General features: G+C 33.7%; 1 pseudogene; it reads left to right on the plus strand.

The window, feature by feature from the left end:
• The first annotated feature begins 13,118 nt into the window (after positions 1-13,118).
• On the plus strand, positions 13,119-16,111 carry LOC148207651 (uncharacterized; annotated as a pseudogene).
• Positions 16,112-17,326: the final 1,215 nt, after the last annotated feature.

The raw sequence follows: 17,326 nt of genomic DNA on the forward strand, positions 1-17,326 counted from the left end.
TTCTTATGACAATGACTTATATAAACTTATCATTACCAATGTGAAACATTTTGCAGTGGTTACAGAGTTGGTAACAGATCGTCAGGGTTGAGATCCATTTCAGTACACAACCAAAATGATTTTAGAGATGAAAAATGTGGATGATGGAGGGAAAGTAAATTACCGGAAAATTTTAGTCAGATTTGAACGGAAAACAGTTGTGCCTACAGATGAGAAACCTTCTTGACTCTGTCTTCTTCTTCACCCTACTTTGTTTATGTCGCCATTCCATAATTATAAAACAGAAATCTAAATCTAGATTTGACTGAGATAAAAATATTTATTCTTTTTATTGGGTCGTTTGAGAAAATTTCCTTTAAATGGTAATTCTATTTAACCATGTATATGAAGTTGGAAAATTTAAGCATTTAATTACAAATTTCTTTCAAATAATAGTGAGATATTAAAATACTAATAATAACAAGTTTGGGAATAATTCTCTAGGCTAGGTTGTTCACGGGTTAGGGGGTTTTTTGGACCAACCCAAATTTTCGGGTTGGCCATATGTGGAACCCGACCCAATCCAATTTGATGGCCAACCCAACCAAAAAATTTGGGTTAGGTCGAGTTGATATATAAAACAAAAGAAAAAAAAAAAGAAAACGAAGAAGGTGCCACTGCTCATACCTCCTTCATTGACAGCGACCGAAATTGATGTGGATGGGTGGCAACGGTGCAGCCGACGGCAGGAGGGCGGCGACCGACTTTGCAACGAGTGTGACGACGGAGGCGACGATTGTACGGTGGGCGAATGGCAGAGTGGCGACAGTGAAAGCTTGAGTGAGAGGAGAGATGGAGAGATTAGAGAGATTCAAAATGAGGGAAGAAGATGAAGACGAGAAAAGAAGAAAAACCCTTGAATGAAAGGTTAGAAATAAAGATGAAAGTTTAAAGGTATTATATATATATATCTGAAAAAAAGTAAAACACTAGTTACTCAAGACTCAACCCGATCCAGTTGAGTAGGGAATTTTCCAACCCAACCCAAACCGAGGTTCAATTGAACCCAACCCAACCCTTGGGTTTTTTTAAACACCCTAATTAAAGCCATAATCTCATTAAAATATAGTGGAGAATTTTGTGGAGGTGGAGATTGAGATGAGGATATGGAAGTCTTCCATGTCCCCGTCTTTTGAACACTGTCCTACGTAGCGTGAGAGATTAGATACTTGAAAATAAGTTAAAGAACTTAAAAAAAAAAATTAATAGTGATGAATTCGAATCTCTGGCATTTAAGGCAAAGAAATATTTGATTATTAATCTAAGCTCTTGTTGACAATGAGCTAAGAAAATGAGATACAAAATTACAGGATAAATTAATTTTCAAGTTCAATCCAATTATACTTTAATTGACACCATCGTTGAAAGATAAAATTTTATGACTCAAATCTTTTTGTTTTAAGAATATTTCAATTATAAATTACAAATCCGAACTAGATAAGCATTATTATTGACTATTTGAGATATTTTCAAGTCAACTTTTGTCTTGGAAATAATTTGCAATTTTATTGTTTAGTTTTAAATTTTTGTTTTTAATATCGACAATATTAAAGAAAAATTATCTAAATATTTATCAATAGAGCATGATGGGACAAATAGTTTAATAAATTAATAGATAAGATACAGTAATATGATGATGATAACACAAAAACACAATAAAAAATAATTTTAAATTTCTTCTAAATTTTAAATACTAAATAAATACCATTCTAAAATCCTTGCGATTAAAATTGTAATTTGACATTTTATCAAAATACAACTTTATATTTTGTGGACTAACATAATTTCCCAAGAACATGGCGATTAATTAAACTTTGAAATATTTTATCAAAATACAGCTTGACATTGAATTTATGGTATTCACTCTCAAATTATTATATATTATTATTATGATTAGACCTTAAATTTTGAAAATTGTATATTGACTTGTCTATTATTTTATGAAAATATAGTTTTATATTCTATATTATAATTAGTCAAGCGAAAACATGTGAATGCCTACCTTTATTTTATTCAATGGCCAATTTTCTTACACATCATGCAAGATCACCACTGACATGTCAGATCAAATAATCTTAAATGTAAAAATTTTATTAGAGTCAAAATTGAAATTTTAGAGCATAATTATAAAGATATTTTAAATTTCATAACTAAATAAATACAACCCTAACCATTAATGTTTATTAAATTTTATTTTAATTTTTAAACTTTCAAAAAATTTTAGAATAATCTATAAACGTTGTAGTTTGTTTTAACATGTCACCAAACTTTCAAAATATTATTTTACTCCCCATAACCCTTATTATGATTTCGCCTCTTTTTACCTATAAATAACTTTATTCTCAAAGTATATGTATTAATTTATGAATAATACTTAGGAAGTCATCAGTCATCTCTTGCTTGCTGACCACCATTAAACTTTATTTTTTCTCTTTTTCAAAGAAATTATGAGTTATCAAATTTTTTAGCGACAATCAAGAAGAAAGAGAGATACTGTCATGGTAGTATTTAAGTATCGTTATTCATTTACTAATTTGGGATTGTATGAGCTTTTTAAAATCTATAGTACATTTTTTTAATGTTGAGAGCTCCTTATATCTCAGAAAAGAAAATTTCTCTATTTTTATATTTCATTAACATATATTTAACGGTGAGTTCGATTGTCCATCCTACATATTATACTTAAAAAAAAATATTTCATCATCTTAATTTTCAAACATTTAATTGTGGTGGGATAAGTCACACCCACGATATTATCCTTGAAATTTAGCTTCTCTTCCATGAATTTTCTTTCGCCGCCGGCCCCACAAAAAATCGTGGGTCCTCGTCGTCGAGATAAAAAAAAGGACAGAGAGAAAAGAAAAAGAAGGTTCTTCTGCCATGGATGGCTACACTAAAATTCACAGCTCCAAAAAAATGGCAGTCGTCTTCTTCTTCAACGCAAAAAATCCAAATCCAAATCGGCAGCTGCTTCTGAAAACTAAAAGCTTCTCCCACTCATTCCGCCATTAAAGCACCTGAACCCACCGGAGCCATGAACGGCGAGCTGCAGAATTCCGAGATCCATCCCGCCGCCGAACCCACAACCAGAATCTTCAAATGGGTTTCGGAAACCGTCGACAGATCCGCCGTGCACGGCGTCGAAAACGAACTCCTAGTTCTGCAGAAAATGCTGGGGGAAAAGACACGGCGGCAACGGCTTCAAGGCCATCGGAATCGTCGGAGTCGGAGGGATTGGGAAATCGACGATTTCCAAAGCGCTTCTCCAAATCCCAGAAGTGCAATCAAAATTTCTCCCAAGGATTTGGGTTTCCATGTCGAAAAATTCCACCGGAGATCCCAAAATCGCTCTGTTGAACAGAATCCTAATTTCTCTCGGCGAGAACTCAAATTTTCTCGCCGGCCAAACACTCGCCGGCCTCCTCCACGCCCTCCGCCTGCAGCTGAGGGGAAAACGCTATCTGATTGTGCTGGACGACACAAAAGAACAGCAAACTGAAGAACAGCAAAAATGGTATTCAGATCTGAATTCTTGTTCCGAGGAAATTGGGGAGAAATTGAGAGATGGGGTTTCCGAAAGGGGATGGAGGGGCTGTGATCGTGACGAGCAGGAGCCACAGGACGGCAAAATTGATGGTGGGGGAGCAAAATCTTCGCTGTTTGAATGCCCAGAAAGACCCAGAAAGTTTCTGGGAAATTTTCTGGCAAGAAGTCGGGAAAAATGGAGGCTCCATCCAAAATCCTTCGAATCTGAAGCAACTGAAAGTGGAATTGTTAAAGAAATGTGGTGGCCTCCCATTGACTGCCAAGATGATGGGGCAGATTAAGCTCCAGCAAGAAAATTAGAAATTAAAAAGTTTGATTTTTTTTCTTTTTTTATCATATTGCAATAATTGTATGGGTTTCTATATTTTGGGAAGTTTTGAGGATGAAATTCTTGGCATTAGAAAAATAGAAGGTGATGATTGATATAAAATTAGTTATATTATACCTTATAAGTGGGTCTTTTTGAGTTGGGTTTATTAAATAAATTTCGAACTAAATTCATAATCTCGAAAGTTGTGAATTTTTTATTTTGTCTCTAATTGTTGTAATTTTGGATAGGTTTAGACATTTAGGTTCCACTATTTTGTTCTTGATTTTCTATTTTTGAAAATTAAACTTATAAACCATATATTTTTAAATCATTTTTAAAATTTAATCTAAATTTTAAGAATTAGAAAAGTAGTTTTTGAAAATTTTCTAAGGGATCAAATATGGTTTTAGGTGAAAACATTCTAAATAAATGGTAAGCAAACAAAAGCAATTTTCAAAAACAGAAACAAAATAATAATCAAAACAGATCAAATTTAGTGTTGTTTTTTCTTTCAAACTCGGTTCACTAGTTTGTTTGTTGCATTTCTCCATGTTTGCTACGCCACAAAATCCAACTGTCATATAACTTTTTGAAGTTCCCCTTAAAGTATTTTTGGCATAATTGAAATATACGAGTATTTTTACGTTTATTTGAGTTGATTAATTTATTTGATGTGTATATAAAAATACATACTTACAAGAGCGTACAATTATTGTAAGGCCAAATAGAGTAAACCAGTCAAAACGAGCATAACTCATAATTGACACATACCTCAAACTTAGAGGTTACTAAAAAAAGAGTAAACCAATTGTAGCCGTGCAGGCTAATGGGCTTGTTTGACTTGTAGAGTTGTGTTTAATACGTCTTTAAATTTTTCAATTTATGTTCAATAAGTTTTTTAACTTCGAAAAATGTTTAGCAAGTTTCTAAACTTTCAATCTTGTGAAAGATCAAAATTGAAAGGCAAAAGACCCATTAGTAATAGATCTCTGAATTAAAAAAAAAAAAGTCTTATAGACTAAGGATATATTGATAAAAGTGAAAGTTGAAGGACTTATTAAAACACTTTTTTGGAGTTTACTAACCTATTAAACACAACTTTAAAGTTTAAGATATGTTAGATACCTTTTAAAGACTAGAAACTATTAGATATAATTTTAAAAGCTAAGAGACTAAACTTGTAATTTCAAATTATTGGTTTGCTAATAACATCAACATCATAAATCTAGATTAGCGCACATAAATTTGTAAATATTTGTCGATCTTGTTATAGTGAGCAAAAATGGTCCAAGCGAGACGAGAGGCCGGACCGTGAAGCCCGAGATCATCGACAAAGAGGGTCGACCCATAACGAAAGTGCCAGCCCATTCTTGAAGACTGACCCACCTCGGCGCCGGTTTCTAGTCTTGGCCTCCGGGTCAGGACGCCACCCGATCTCTTTCGCTCGGTTCCGATGTCAACCCACCGAATATCCCTACTCGAGGCCGAGCCCGAAATTCTCTCTCTTCTGTTGTCTACGAATCATTGGGCCTTCACAACAATCATTTATAGCTCATTTAGAAGGTTCAGAAGCCTTCAAGGTGACTATAAATCAATCACACTGCCTAACCCTAAGGTAAGCCGAATTCAAGCTCCCCCTTGCTAACTTAGGCATCGGAGTCCCTGTGACAAGTGTCACACCGGTTTAGTCTTGTTTGGTTTTGTAGGTCTTTAAGTCCCTGATAATCAAGTTTGGTGCGAACCTCGGAAGGAACCGGTAGAGCATAATCCACGCATCAACAGATCTAAATCTAACTCAACTCGTTAAAATATTAATTATAACTTCTACTAAAAGTTAGATATTCTATAATAGATGTCGAATTAGACCACGAATTAAAAATGTATGGAAAAGCTCTATTGCGATTTCGCGAGGCAATCCACATCGATGTAATGAAAGTGGGGGCCCTACAACAATCACAGAACGTCTTGAATAATCGACCCGTTTGCCAAGCAGAGTCTCACGAAAAATCTTCCCTCTTTTCCTTCAATTACATCGGAAAACGACTTGTAAACCTTATTATGGCCATCCCTCATTGGTTTTCCGCGGATTCCATTATCAAGAAGTGTATCCACAGTTTCTTGGACCAATTTCTCTCGAACCTAGAGCCAGCTAGTTCTCCCCGAAATGCGTTGAGGCGCAGTAGTTGACTGGACATCTAGAGGTAAAGCACTGTTTCGGTGCGGGCCGCGAGAGCGGTTCCAAATAAAGGCAAACTCTGGATACTAGATATGATCTCAAAATAACAGGGGTCAAGGTCGGCCAGTGAGACGATGGGGGATAAGCTTCGTCGTCGAGAGGGAAACAGCCCGGATCACCAGCTAAGGCACCTAAATGACCGCTCAGTAATAAAGGACATAGGGGTGCAGAGACAACCAGGAGGTTTGCTTAGAAGTAGCCACCTAAATGACCGCTCAGTGATAAACGTCCTTCTCTCTAAATAGAAGTAGAAAAGAAGAATATAGGTTTATGATATTTAGAAAGATCCTAGGTTTTATTTTCTTTATTTTTTTGTTTTTTACGATAAGTGGGGTAGGAAGTTTGAATCAACACGTACACAATATACATACACACACTTTATAATTTTAAATTTTACCATTTTTTATTATTTTATATTTTTAAAGTTTCAAATATGAGCTTAATGGATTCTAAATGATGTGTCATCAAAATTATTGCTTTAGCAATAATTTGGTATGTATGCATTGCTACTTGAACTGTTATATTGCTAATGAAATTTTGAAAGAACAGAAATTTTTGGTACAAGTCGAATGTTACTAATAAAGGTGGGTTGATTTGATGTGTCAAATAGTATTTGAGAGACCTATTATATTTAGTCATAAAATATGTAAATAAAGAGAAATTATTTGCAAGAATAATGAAACCGATAATTCTACACTATTAAATGCATAATAGACAGGTGAAGGGGAAGACAACCACACAAATGAGAGATTGGAAGCAACATACAGCAATCTGAAGAATAGTCTATTATTTGATATTATCGTTGAAGGAGAAATTTCGTCTAATTACTAAATATTAAATCACAAAATTAAAATTACATTTAGGACCAATGATTAAATTACACGTGTCCTAAATTAATTTAAAATCGATGAATCAAATTATGCTACGTGTCTTTCTTATGGCCATCCGATGGAATCAATTAATTAGATCAAAATCTATGGAGAGATTGGGCGCAAGCCGATGACCCATTAAGCCTATTGTCCAATAAGACCCACCAAGACTCTATAAATAGGGAGGGTCACCTCTCATTTGGGACATTCAGAGAGATCTAGAAGCATTGGAGATTCAGAAACTTCGGAGCATTCAAAGTTATCACAACCGTTAAGAGTGCGAAGCATCCAGAACCAACAATACTCGAAGGACGGAAGACTTAAAGACTACAGACTTCAAGAATTATGAATCTCCTCTTCGCCAAGCTACAAGCCGAAGTACTTCATCAAGCTACGGATTTCGTCAAGCGAGCCGAAGACTTCGTCAAGCCACAAGCTTTGCTAAGCATTAAATTTCACAGTCGAAGACTCTAAAGATTCTTCAATACACCAGAAATTAAGACACAAACCCATTGATTGGAGAACAAACTCACAAGTCCTCGAATTAAAGTTTACATATGAGAGAAGTAATCAGAATATTATATATTAGAGATTGTAACACGACATACATTTAATACAAATCAAGTTCATTAATTCGGATTTCTCTTTGTTGAATTTCTCCTCGAACAATTATATAATCTGAAGAATATATGCCAACAAGAAAAAAAAAAGTTCCAAGTGAAATCTCTGCACTTTTCTTCTGGGCAAAAAGGAAAAAGGAAAACAAACATGGTCATGATTTAGGACTAAATTCAAAAAAGGGCAAATTAGCCTGAGCCTTGAAATCATTTCTAGTATTTTGTTTTGAAAGAAAAAAAGAAATTTGAAATCAAAACTGATCTAAAATCTTATATTTTTTGTCCAAAAATTTTCCATTTCAAATGGATGGAATTTCAAGCATGCGAAAGTGTTTTATGTATTTTTTTTTACGCGAATTGTCATTCAAGCAAATAGACTAAAGTTGGTTTTCTCTTTTGCATCTCTTCATCTATTTGAATCAACATTCAAGTAAAATTCGAAGTTAAATTTCTATTTTGCTTGATGTGTCTTTCTTGTAAAGATATCTGTAGTTTGGTACATTTAAAATCTCTCTTTTTTGTGAGAAATTTAAAATCTCTCTTCAGCTTTTTTACTTTTTGTTTCTTAATATTTGAATTTTTTTTTTGCCATAATCCATTTAGTTTTTGTGTTTTAGTATGACATTTGTTATGGTCATTCATTTTAATCAAGGTTAATTTTTATTGATTTTTTTAATAAAAAAATTAAAGAGCTATAGATTACTGGACGATAATAAGAAAGAAAACAAATGAAAAAAGATGAGGAAAAGTTTGTTCTTAAAAAAACAGAAAAATCCCTCTCATCCTACTTATCCACTACCAATTTTGGTTGGCATGACGTTGATTGATTTGAAAGTGTTCTCGAAGACGAAAATGTAGCATGCGATGAATAACAAAATAAAAGTGATTCACCTCAAATGTCGTTCTTATACTCTCAATTAACTATAAATGAGAAGTGAAAAGGAGAGATGATTCAAATTAATTTTTTTTAGTACAACAAAAATATTTGACGTTTTGTCTGTGATCCATCGTTAAAGGTTTGACAGGTCAGAGAGATCCATGAAAAAAAGAAACTTTATCATATCTATTAATGGATACATATTTTTCTTCATTAATTTACAATTTTATTTTTTCTTTATTATTTATATTACTAATAATGTTCTTCTAATATACAAATTATACTAACCTTTTAGTTAATTATTTTTTATTACATAATATTACAGATTTCTATTTAATTTATCAATCATTTAATTTTACTTTTGATAAAATTATTTAAATATAATTCATCATCATTGGAACCGCAAAATTTAACCAATATTTTGTATTTAATAAAAATTACATTAATCATTAATTGATGTAATTTTATTTTAATGATTTATTAGTTGCTAATATTAAATAATTTTGCTATAATAAAAAAATATTTACTATAAAAAATAGTATTAGAATAAATTAAAATCAATTATTATTTTTATTACAAATAATATAAGCATAAATTTTAGTTGATGTGTTTGTAATTAGTTAGAATGAGAAAAAGGTATATTAGTTGTTGATGCGGATATCTAGCTAGGCGCAATTCACCTAAGTGCCACATATGCCTTCGTCTTCTAGCTCTAATTGCTTGCACATAGAAATCTAGCATCAGTTTGGTGCTCTACCGAATGTACTTCGATACTTAAGTTAAAATTGAAGTTCGAAGCAAACATATATAGTACGAAAAGAGTAAGAGGGCGGTACTATTTGAGAGTTATAGTGATAGTATGTGCTGAATCTTCACAAGGAGATGTGCAAGGAAAATGTAGCTTACCTACAATAGGGTTGGCAGCCTTCTCCATATATATGGAGAGAGAGGAGTTTTTCCTTATATGAGACGTCCAAAGAGAGCAGTATGCCATACTTGGGTCCAAGGGACCACCGACATCCCCTGCCTTCCTCAATGTCTTAGATAGGGGCCATGTCAGCATCTTGGGTGGTCCCTTGAGTTGTATCGTAGTTTGGATACAGAGTGTTAGCACCTTACATAGTGACAGTCCTCTAATGGTTGACTTATTTCATTGTGATTTCTTGTAAGCAAACAAAGTCTTAATTCCGTGAACCTATCCATCTAATGGTTGACTTATTCATAATACATTCAATTAAAAAATTCATAGACAATGAAACATGAGGAAGACAAAAATGAAAACTTCCCAACTTCCCGACTACCCTAATAAACTATTATTCAAACAAATTCTAACTTCTACTTGCAAGAGAAGCAAATGGAGTTCAAATCCTTGAGCCATAGCCATCTTTTAACATATTGCCTATATGAAGATTCACCTTTGTTGCTCCAACTCCCCATGTTTCCCTCCCACCACTCTCCCCTCCCTCCATCTCAAGTTTGCCGCAGCCGCACCAAGCCCGGGAACTTCCACCCCCTCCCCTCTCTCACTCGCACCCGACCTTCCACAACTGATTTAGATATCGAAATCGTCACATCTGATCAGAGCTCCTGCTCCAACCACAACAGGCCGCACGGGCAAGAGCGAGAACGAGAACTAGCAGAAGGAATTTCATGTTGTGCATGTTACAAGGCATTGACACCAATTGGATTCCAAAGCAAGACTCTCTGTTATATATGCAACAAATGGCTTCTCCTCACTTTTGTGCACCATGTTCACATGGATTGATCAACTTTTTTGATAGAAGATGTTCAGAATTGCCTAAGGAGATTCAATATCCCTATCACCCTCATCCTCTCACCATGAGGATTAGAAAGAAGTCTAATTGTTGTGTTTGTGGGCAGAGTTGTAGAGCTTTCAACTATGGCTGTGATGGCTGCAACTTTATTGTGGATATCAAATGTCTTTTGAAAGAGAAGAAGAATTATGATGGTCCCATAACAAGTGTGAGAAAGTTTATGGGGTTGCTCTATGACTTGTAAATAAATATAATGGTCTACTGATTGCTTGTAAAGTTTTTGAACTTCTGTTATATATATGATTGAACATCACCAAATCGGAAGTAAATTAAGATGTGTACAGTGTTTGAAATATTGTCATTTTGAGAGGTTTTTATGTGAGTTTTATTTAGGGCTGTTGAAAAAAGAAAAAGAGAGATAATTTACGGTATATAGTTTTTATATATATTTTTGCAAGATTCAAAATCATTCATGAAAAATGGATGTATTAAAAAAAAATCATGAATAAGGGATGATTTAATATCAGGTGATTAACTCAACTCGAAATTTCTTTTAATTTGTTTGTTGAACAGAAATAAATCACAAATGATGATGCTTTAGAAGAGAGAAATGAAAAAAAAAAACACTAATAAATAGCTTACCTAAGTAAAACATGTCCTCTTTTATCAACGTCATTAATTTAAATCTTCACTCCAAAGGTTGGGATAAAAATGTAATATTAAAATTTTTTATGGCGGATAAAAAGATAACGGAATTTAAGAGAAGAAAAAATGGAGAAAAAAAAGATTTTGTTGGTGTAATTTAACCCATTAATTAATATCAATCTCCATATCAATCCACCATCAGTTTAACACACAATGCATCATATTTTTCCAAATTTAAACGTGGTTATCTACCTTTATGTATATATATTTTATACCCTATTGAGTCAACTATGGGGAAAATATATAAAATATAGTGTTTTGTTTTTTAATCATTAGCTTTCATCACTTTAATTAATTGGTAATTTAGTTTGAAGAAGTTATCAACCAAAAAAAAAAAACAACTAAAAATAATTTCTCAAAGACTTTGACTTGGCTTAAGAGCTCCTACTTGGTCTATCCTTCATAAATTTATTAACTTGTATTGCAAGAAGGTCTCAATTTTATGGAAATATCGATAAAATGTCGATAGCGATGGATATTTCTATAAAAATTAGAAAAATTTAAAAAATTGTAAAAAGTATTTAAATGAACAAACATTTTTCTATTTCTAAATTAGTTAAAAATTATTAATCTTAATAGGGTGTGTATACATATATTATATATATTTTTAAACATAACTATTATATATATTAATGACATTTTGTTGATATTTTTCATATTTTGTCAATTTACTGGTACTATAATGGCAATATCTCTATTTACTTCTTATGTCGATGTCGAATCCATGAATACATGGATATGTCGATGAAAATGTCAACGTGTCCACGGATATTTAAAACCATGATTGCAGCTTTTTTTTTCATTCTAAATTTCTAGTTGATCTTTTAAAATTAAATCTTTCTTCTTATCAATCACTCTATTTATATTTATTCAAATCTTGTCCCACATCAAAATTTAATCATTAGAGAAAAATAATAGCATTTCCCTTCCATCTTTGGTATTCAATGGTTCAATTTTCTTAGAGTTGACTTATGAAAAGGATACCCAATTTTAAACTTTTTTTATAATAAATTTTAATTAAAGAGATGGATTGTGAGGAAAGAAAGCTAGTTTTCCCACCCACATAATTTATTTGATATCTAAATTTCTTGTTTCAATGCCATATGTTATATATTGCGAGGGTAAAATAGGAAGACGAGAAGAAATATATATAGTTCAAGATACATGTTTAATTAAAATAAAAGGAGATGAATTCCTAATGGTAAGAGAATGAAGCAAAATTTTATTAAAAGTAAATGAATTGAACATTTTCACCATTTATGTTTTATTTTCTTATATACACAAAATAAACTATCCATAGACCATAACACGTTATTTCAACTAGTTTATTATTATTATTTATTTAAATTTTTACTCCATGATAAAGCGCAATAAAAAACCTTCATTGATATGAGTTTTATGCATATAAATAAATAAATAAAAATACACAAAAATAAACTTAAAATGTAGTGTAAGGAAAAAATGATTAAATGTGTGCCGGCCACTCAGTAGTCATTCGATCCATGTTTAATTAAAATAAATTTTCTTAACTTATCTAATATTCAATAACATTATTCCAGCTATATATAGAATAATTGTCTTATAAAATTTTATTTTAGAAAAGGAGATATGTATTTTCTGGTTTTGATAATAGTCTAATTTTTCGGTGGTGATCGGTACGAAAACTATGTATACTTAATATTATTTTTTTAAAAAAAGGAAAAACATTCGTGCATTCTCTCCTATACTTGTCAAAAAGTAATACAAAAGTTTGGATTAGTAAGACCAGCAAATCGATAGACTGAACTAAATAACCAACCCAACCCAATCCAAAATTTTCGGGTCGAATTGGATAATCATATTGCTTTTTTTTTTTTCTAAAGTAAATAGATTACTAATCATTAGGGCGTCTATATATTAATTCCGATTAAGCTAATTTCAATGAATAAATTAGGGTTTGAGTTACGATTTCAATCAATTTGATGGTCATAAACTTAGAACCTGTATTACTCTTATTTATCCATACTCTTATAGCTTTATATTAAATTCGAAAATATTTCTATTTCTTTCGAGATTGTAAGTTCCAATACCATCACATAATTGCATATATATCTAATCCACCTAATCAATATTCTTAAAAAAAAAAAAAACTTAAAACTAATTTTGCAGCACAAAAAGTCTGTCTTCCTTTTCCATTTGACTTCATATTATAAAACAGAAATCAAGCCAGATCACACAAGAGAGAGAGATCACCCATAAGCCATACCATAAGCCATGAGTTCCGACGAGAGCCCTACCGTGAGCGACGGCGACGACGGCCGGAACATCACATACAGAGTCCAACTCCAGGCGGCGCACCCGCTCCACCACCGCCACGGCCACCCCCTCGCCTTCATAGACTCCCTTGACACCCTTCACCGCCACTTCATGATCAGCCTGCAGGAATTCTCCGACCAGTCCATCGCCGGAATCCTGTTCCGGTCCACCGGGTTCTTCCCCTGCGCCGGGTGCGCCGTCCCCTCCTGCGGCCCGTCCTTCCACTGCCTGTCCTGCCCCTTCTCCCTGGACGCCGGGTGCGCCGCCGTGCCGCCCCTCGCCGTCGGCCACCACCCCCACCCTCTCCTCCTCCTCCGCAGAAAATCCGAGCACAAGCATCTCATCTGCGCTCTCTGCGACGAGGGAATCAGTTTTCCCACCTTCTGCCGCTGCCTTCACTGCGACGCGTTCCTGCACGTGCACTGCGCCCTCCCGCCCGCCATTAGAGCCGACCAGCACGTACTCCATCCGCTGCTGCTCTCCAGCCCCGAATTCCAACTTGTGTCTGGTAATAATAACAATGGTGATTCTGATCGGTGGCCGGAATTCTGCTGCGTTTGTGGAGAAGAAAGATCCGACGGGGTTTCTTGGGTTTATTCGTGTTCCATCTGTAGATTTGTTGCTCATGTTGAATGCGTCATTTATGATCATCAGGTTCCAATATTTCTTCTCTCTTGCAGTTTTGGTTTTGTCTAAATTTTCCTTTTTCTCGATAAATCCTTCCAACTTCTTTTAGATTGTGTTGTTTAAGGATGAATAGACTACCCGTAGATGAATTGGATAAATTTAAGAAAAAAAAATTATATCTCGAATATTGTGCTCGTCCCGTATCTAATATATAAATTAAATTTATCTAATCCATCAACTCAATTTTTTTGTCGAGGAATGAATTATTCATTCTTAAAACTGGATGATTCTTCCTCCCAGGCCTTCTCGCCTTCTTTTCTCTCTAATTACTCTTCATTTTTTCAACTTATGCAGCAATATATATGCGTTGTTTTTTAATTTTTATAGTTTAAAATGATGGTTTAGAATTCGCTTAACATTCTATCGTTTTTTTCTCTACCATTATCTCGTTCAACCCCTTATTATCTTCCAATTTTAAATGGGGCTTCTGCAGTTTTTTTTTCTATTAAAAAAAAATATGTACATTTAAATTGTGAAGATGTATTGTAAACATAAGCTATATTAAGTTGAAGGAGGTGAGAAAGTGGAGAGAGCCAGAGTACCGTGAACTCAAGTGAAGAAGTTTTTTCTCAAATTTAATTCATATAAAATGGATTCTCAATGGTGTTTTATTGGGTTCTTAATAGATTACTCAATTTGGAAGTATCAAAAGTTGTCCATGGACTTTAAATTTTTGTGTTTAATACCACAAACTTTGCAATTTGGCAGGTGGCAAGTGAAACAGAAGCAGAGGAATCCATAACAAGCCTACTCTGTTCATTTGAGTTGAGCGATAACGAAGAACAAGATCATCAAAATGAAGAATCAGAAGAAGAGCAAATTGGCGGAAGAAGCCGTGAAATTAACCGCACCATAATAATGGAGCCCGGAGTAAGTCTGCAGCTGATCCTCGATTCTTTCTCAGAAGCTGAAGAAACAGAGTATCAGAACCTGGTCGCCGCCATGGCCACAGACGCCGGCGGCGGCGACGACGACGACGACGAAACCAACTCCGAGCAGAAATATTTGAACCACTATTCGTATCTGGAGAAACCCCTTTACGATCTTCTAGAAAAGATCGACCTTGGAGACGATCCCGACAGCCCTTTCCAAGGTATTGAAATGGATTCTCCGACGGTTCTCGTCGCCGCCGGCCGCTACTTGGTGTCGGAGAAACTCGCTGAAACTTTCACAAAAATTTTCGACAAACATGGAGATGTAGCAGGCAAGTTTTTTCTTTTTTATATATATTTTGGAAAATATTAGTGTTTCCCTATGGGTTCTATCTTGACCATATTTGAATGTTTTGCAAGAAATACAAAATCAGACCAATTTATTGAAAAATTTCACTGCCCACAGCTAATATTATAATTTAACTTACTAATATTATATCTCCCCATCCCATTTTTTCTTTCGTATATTTGACTGATATTACTATTGAATAAATGAAAATATCGACGTATGATGAAAATTTACAGGGAATTCGAATCTGAGCCCGAAACTGAAGATGGTAGTATGGAATTTGTTGTGCAAAGTGGTGGACGACATGTCGAAAACAGAGCTGAAGAACGTGAGGGGGAGGTTCTGGTTTCGTGGATGATTGGGATCAGAACGATCCAACTGTGTGGCTTTGAAGTGGGTTTTGCTTGGGATGGGTGGAAGAAGACGGCCATGGCTTTCTTTGGCCTTCATGGGAAAGAGATGGCCCACGAATTGGCTGCGGAAACCGACCAGAAAATCGACCAACGGCGCCGGGAACTGGAGAAGCTCTGTGGGGAAAGAGAGAAGCTTCTGAGTTTAATGGAGGAGTGTGTTAAGGAAGGCTTGGCTATGGAGGGGAAGATTTCTGGACATGGATTCATATGATATTTAATTGGTTATTTCATGTCATTTCTCCTTTGGTTCTGTGGGTTTCCAATTTTGTGTTCAATTAGAATCAAATTCATTCCATTGGTCTCTAAAAAGTATTGGGTAATACAATATAATGTTTGATTAGTTGAGGAGAGAGGTTGAAGATATATGTCAACTACCAATGCTGCAAAGATAGAATTTTATTGGATAAGGGTTTTTTTTAGTGCAGGGAGAATATAAATGTTTGACTCTTTGGGAAGATTATGGTGCTCTCACGAGACTACTCCATAATCTATCTAAGAAAAGGGGATTCATTGGTTGAATACTTTGGATGGTTTTGTTGACAAAGCATAGACATCAAACCTATAAGGTTAATCAAATTATTCTAAAAAGTGATTCTCATGGTAGGGGCGAGCAAAATGGGAGCAATATGTTCGACCTCTCCATGTATATTCTTTGGTAAGAGAACAAAACAAACTTTAATTTGTGTTGATCTTCTTGCTTTCTCCCTTGATTTGAAATGGAAAAATTCTAACAAATTAGGAAACAAACTAGCGAGCGAGAGTTTTTATGTTAATAGATGTAAGAGTCTTTATTGCGAAGTCTTTCTCTTTTCTCAAGACTTTTGTTGTGATAAGAACATCAATTATATTTGTAAAACTCATTTTTATTAAAAGTGATCCATATATTCTCTTATTAAAGTTTAACAAAGCTCGAGAAAATCTATAAAATTTAGGTGTTTTTCGATAAGTAGGTATCTCCTCCTTACTACTATTAAAGAATTGAGATGAAAGAGAAATAAATATATAATGGAAGAGAAGAGAAAATAAAATAAATAAATATTAAATTTTTTAGTGGTGGTACGAGTAACCAATTTAAATTTTATTTGGTCAAAACGAGCATAACTTAATGGTAATTGATATATACCTCAAATCAAGAAGTTAGTGAGTTTGAATTGTCACCCCACAATTGTTAAAAAAAAAAGGTCCGTAGCTTAATTATTAAGTAAGAATTTGATAGTGAAATTTTGGAATATTGGACACGGAATTGAAATTTTATGACAAAAATGTATTCCGACCAAATAAATAATAAAAGTAAAAAATCTATTTTATAAGTAAAAAAATTAAAGGGGACCATTTTTTTTTGTGAGTTCAATTGACCGACTCCTAGTCCTCCAATTTTTCTTAAATTTGTAAAATTATAGGGTTGATAAATATTTTAGGAGAAAGAATCAATTTTAACCTCTTTGCTTAACGAAATTGTATTAGTTTTCACTCTTTTTCTTTTTTATCAAATTAGATACTAAATTTAGATAAATATTGTCATTTTTACTCAATTTTCACAAACAAAAAAAAAATTAAAAACTCCAAAAACTCTTTAATTTAATAGAAGAATCCAAGTTTTGTGCCCGATTTATGCACAAAATTAAATATTAAATAACTCTACCAACAATTAAAAACAAAAAAATCAACTCTAAAGTTATTTATATCAAATTTCAAACAAAATACATCGAATCCAAGTTTTGTACCCGATTTATGCA

This window comes from Momordica charantia, unplaced genomic scaffold, assembly GCF_013281855.1.
Source record: "Momordica charantia cultivar OHB3-1 unplaced genomic scaffold, Mcharantia_2.0 BLBB01000120.1, whole genome shotgun sequence".
In the NCBI taxonomy this organism is placed as follows: domain Eukaryota; kingdom Viridiplantae; phylum Streptophyta; class Magnoliopsida; order Cucurbitales; family Cucurbitaceae; genus Momordica; species Momordica charantia.